Here is a 5560-nt window from a genome sequence, read left to right as displayed (position 1 = left end):
TACCGCTTGAATTTTTCAGTCAACAGTTTTAAGCCTGTGTGGGTGGCTATCTTCAGAGGATATTGCTTCACACACACAGGACTCTCTCCCTCCTTCAGGGGAATTTTGATTGGATTTACGTATTTAGCCCGGGCAGGGGTTCCACCTGCCCATACACACGAATCAACATTCTCTAAGATCTCAACTTCTTTGGTTTTTGGTCCCTTCTTGGCTGTCCCAAAGGCCATTTGGTAATTTGAGCTCTGTTTTACTGGCAGCCACACTACAATTCGATCTTCACGGAAGAAGATTTCGGCTTGCAGTATTGTTAACAAATTTTGCCCCAAGAGGGCTACTGGGCAAGCAGGGGATACTACAAAGGCATGTTCCAACATATTATTCCCAACCTTTGTGAGGAGGGGCTTACACACGGGCAATCTGGTTCGTCTTCCCTCTATCCCTTCTACAGTCACATGCTTTCTGCTTTCTTTAGCTAGAGGGGGTCTTACAGGGATCATAGAAAAGGTGGCTCCGGTATCCACCAGAGCTTCATAGTTTCTGCCACCAACCCTTATTCGTACCATGGGATCCTTCCGGGCATTTGCCCGCAGGGCGGTGGCCTTGGATCCCGGTCTCCTTCAGCTAGAATCTTCCCCTGAGGATTCCGCTCGCATCTGGCGGTCCCCCAGTGGGGTTTCCCTCCTTTTGTCCTTCAGCTTAGAACAGTCCCTTTTCCAATGTCCCTTCTCCCGGCATTATGCACATTTGTTAGGCTTGGGTTGGCCTTTTCCTTTCTTCTGTCCCCCCTCAGGTTTCTCCTTCCATCCCCCACCGATATTTGTACTTTTGCCCAAGGCAGCTTCCAGCATTGCCATCTGTTTTTGTCCATGCTTTTTCTCCTTCCTCTCTGCTACCTGATCGCGATTTCCATAAACTTTATATGCAATTTCTACGAGTTCCGAAAGGGGTTTTCCTGGCCCCCCTTCAGTTTTTTGCAACTTCTTCCTTATGTTTGGGGCCGCCTGCCCAATAAACATCAGATTTACCATGAACCCTGAGGCCCAAGAAAATCAGCGCAAGTTACTGAATTTTTTAAAGGCATCGAACAAACGCTCCAGGAAAACCGAGGGAGATTCATCCTTCCCCTGACGGACTTCGTACAATTTAGAGAAGTTAGTCACTCGTGGTACTGCCTTGCCCAGAGCTTCCACTATAATTCCCAAATAAATACTGTTTCGCTCCCTTCCGTCCGCCGAATTGTTGTCCCAATTGGGACTCTCAATAGGACATATGCCCTGTATGTCTCTTCCCTGCCCCCCTATGCGCTCCTCGGCTATCCGATCCGCCGTTCCCTGTACCAATCGCCTCTCCTTGGAGGTCAGAAGGGTATGCAACATCATCTGAACATCAGCCCAAGTGGGACGATGAGTTTGTCCTACTGACCGAAACAAGTTTTGCATTTTCTCAGGGTCCTCTCTAAAAGAAGGATTTTGATTCTTCCAATTGAACAAATCTGACATATGGAAAGGCACATAAACAAAGGTGGTTTCCCCCTCTGGGGCCACTACTTGCCTCATTGGAAACTGGTATCGGGGGGCCGGGTTACGGGTTTTACGAGAGGGTCTACCTGGCGCCCATCCATCCCAAGATGGTACATCCCAAGCCGGGGACCATGGGGCAGGTGGGTAGGGGTAGTCGGGATCCGGGTCGGGATCCTGTGAGTTGTTTTTCTCTTCAGGCCCATAAGAAGGGGGGGGGGGGCTGATGCTAGGAGATTCTTTGAACCTTCTTCTCCCTTCCCCCCGGAACACTGTGCTTGGGGTGACGCTGGGGAACTCTCTGAGCCTTCTCCTCCCGAAGTGCTGGGATCAGCTTGGGGTGACGACAATGATTCTTGATCCCTGGTGCTTGTACTAGCCGGTGACTGTGCTCTGTCCCTACGCCTCAGTCCCTGAGTCAGATCTCCCTCACTACCAGAATCAGGAAGTACTCGGGGCTTTCTCCCAACATCTTTTGCCAATAACATCTTACACATATTTCCTTTACACTTTTGGACCCATGGGGGAATGGGGTTCATTACAGCACTCATCCAGCAATCTATATACGGGTATTGATCCCAATGACCATCCCTTGTCACCACATTCAACACTGCATTAGCTAACTTCACATTAAAAGAACCGACATCTGGCCACCCCACTCCAAATGATGGCCACTCCAACTGACAGAAAGTAATCAATCTGTCCTTTAACATTTCTATCCCATAATCTCCTTTGAATTTCCTAAAGTTTCTTAGCATGCATCCTAATGGGGTTGCAGAGTCTTCTTCCTGGGAGCTACCTGAACCCATTGTGTCAACCAATATACAAACTCCCTCAGATCCCTATCCGCTGGGTCATGAGGTTCCAGCTGAGCCCCCTTGCGTTCGACGCTACCTCGTTAGGCAGAATCAGGGAGGTTAGACTCAGCCTTAGTCCCAGACCTGGTCAGAGGCTCATGTTTCTAAAGGAGGTTCTCGGGCCTAATGTCCAGACCTATATGCTGAATGCCAAAACCAATACCTGAAACTTCAACACTCTCAAGCTCCCCGAAGGACCATTTAAGTGACACAAGGAAAGCGAATACTCACTCTGCCAACTCCCTGGTGCCGTCCCTTCGGACCCACTCAGCCTGGGTGACTCATTCAATGGAGAGCCTTTAACCTTCCGGGTGTCCCGACTCACGTTCCCGGTGACCGTGGCAGACTCCAAAAGCGGTCTGGTGGCCCTTCCACAGACACCTTTGCCGGTTTTGTTGTCCGACCCCGGGGTGGTCCAAGGGCTGCTCCTGACTGGCTCGCCAAATTGTTGCACAAACTGCTAGTTTCGGACCCCTGGAGGCTTGTCCAATTTACCTCAAGGAGAGAGTCACACACACACACACACACACACACACACACACACACACACACAACACCCACACCCACACACACACACACACACACACACACACAGGCTAGGTCCAACTCGAGTTTATTGTTTGAAAACAGATCGGCTAAGGAGCTGAGTCGCTCAAAGCAAAGTCGACCCCGAGCCGTGTCCGAGGTTTCACTTTTATAGACAACAAACAGAGGGTCTCAGCATGTTGCGCGATTATTGGCAGCCTTACAATTTCCTTATTGTTATGTCTTGCCTTGCAAGTCAAGCTCAACTTGTTATTGGTTGTTGTTTCCTATCAAGTTTAGCACATGCGTAGTTAAAAAGCAGAACTGCAGCAAAAGGTCCTGTCGCGTGCGCAGTCCAAAAGCAGAACTGCGGCAAAAAGGCCTGTCGCATGCGCAGCAGAAAAGGGGAACTGCGGCAAAATTAATGCCTTTTAGTAACCTTGTATCTTAGTGTAATTCTAGGGCACTTGAACAAGTATGGTTGCAAAACTTACGTACAAAGCAAGCCTTAATCTATGTGCAGAAGCTATTGCAGAACATGTTGAATACAGAAGCGCTTGCAAAAAGGCATGATGTTTAAATTCTAATGTACTTTTACCCCACACCACGCGTGGCTGCAGCATATGGCACTGTGTGCGCGCGTTTGGCACATGGTGCCGTGTGTGTGTGTGTGTGGCACTGTGTGGGTGGCATGTGGCTCGGTGCGTGGTATGTGGCTGGGTGCATGGTGTGTGTGTGTGTGTGTGTGTGGGGTGCGTGCTGCTGTGTGGCACTGTGTGCGGCACATGGTGCTTTGTGTGGCATGTGGCTATGGCTGTGTGTCATGTGGCACACGCCTGGGTGCGTGCATGCGTGCAGCTGGGTTTGTGTGGCGTGTGGCTGTGTGTGTGAGTGTGGGGTTGAGTGTGTGGGATCTGTGTGTGTGGCATGTGGTGGGGGGCACATGGGGCCGAACACACAGCAAGCGGGGAGGATTTGCAAGCAGTTGGATGCAGGGTGGCAGCAGCATGGGCTGGTGGGTAGCAGCGCTCCGTGCCAGCCACCGTCCTGTCATTCTTGATGGGCAATTGGCTAGGAAATATATGTGCACATGTGAGGGAAACACTAAGCGGAACAGTAGCAAAAAACCCCCAGACATAAATATATATCAGGTACTAGTACCTGATACATATTTATAGTATCTCATATATATTTATGTTTGGGGATTTCTTGCTACTGTTTAGCTTTGTCTTTCTATCACGTTCAGTTTATCTCAACTATAATTTTACAGGCCCTTTAGTCCCTACTGTGGATTTTTCCTGTGATATTATAGAGAAAGAAAAGTGAAAATGCACGGTATTTAATAGTTTCTGCACACCAACTTTCCTCATTAAAAATTTCACACAATTGCTGCAACTGCATTACATGCCATTGCATTGTACTTTTGTCCTCATGAATGTGTACATTTGATTAATTTGATATTCAGTGTAGGTTTTAAATACTGTGTGGTAAATAATATATGTTGCTAGAAATGAAATGGTCACATTTTTTCCACAGGACCTCTTGCTTAATTTTTGCCTAGGACAGACAATTATGGCTAAAGTAGTTGCCATCCAACAGGTTTTTTTGTCACTGACTAGGATTTTCCATGGTGCTGTCATCATAGTGTCTGTGTTTTACAAACCTTGTCTTACAAACACTGACGAATTTCTCTTCCCAACAGACAAATTGTATCCCTATCATACACAGGGAGTTCTTAGACATGCAGACACCCACAGATACAATTATCCAAAAAAAGCCACTCATCCCTGTTGAGAAGTCTAGGGCTTGATTTTTCTGAGCTCTTGCTTCATTTTACAGCACATGCTATGTTCAGAATGGAGCTCCCATTCTCCATTGCAAGGGCTCTGGTCAATCTGATCTGCAACATTTCAAAGTGAGTGCCCCCAAAATACAGCACACACATATTGGGTCAATAGGTTGCATATTAGGAGGGACTTTCCCACTATTTAAGTCAGTAATCATCAGAACAGGGTAACCGGAGAAGTTGATGAATCTCTATCCTTGGAAGTTTTTAAGACCAGGTTAGACAAACACTTAGCTGGGTTGGTTTACTCATGGCAAATTCTACTTCGGGCAGGGGGTTGGGACTGGTTAACCTGTGGAGGTCTCTTTTGGATCTATGATTCTATGATTATTTATTAGAGTTTTTTCTTCCATGACTTACCAAGCCTCACCTACAGGCTCTCTGGCAGAGGAAGGGGTTGGCACTGGATTTATGACCCAGATAGATACTTTGTGTGGCAGAATGCCACCTCTGTCTCTCCCCAAAAACTCTGTTCTACGACAATGTGGTTAACATGGGCCCTGCAAAGGGCAGACATCCCATCTCTTTAGGGAACCTGAGTTTGAGACATTCCTAAGGGAAGGAGGAATCCTGCTCCCTCTGCCTAAGTGACATCAGCTCCCCGAGTGAGGGGCATACGCTCCCTATTCTTCTAAGCAATGCCAACCTGGCCGGGAGGGGGCTAGAGACCCTGCCAGTTTGCCTGGCAACCAGTGATGTGTTTCCAATGGGTTCACTGGCAGCCAACAGGTGCTGGCCTCCATTGGACCAGGTAAAAGAGGTGGTAAAGGCTATATTAGTGAAGAACTGCTCAGGAGGAGGGTTGTAGCCATGAG

The sequence above is a fragment of the Alligator sinensis genome, unplaced genomic scaffold (assembly GCF_000455745.1).
Source record: "Alligator sinensis unplaced genomic scaffold, ASM45574v1 scaffold430_1, whole genome shotgun sequence".
NCBI lineage: Eukaryota > Metazoa > Chordata > Crocodylia > Alligatoridae > Alligator > Alligator sinensis.
Note: the sequence above shows the minus strand (reverse complement) of the source record.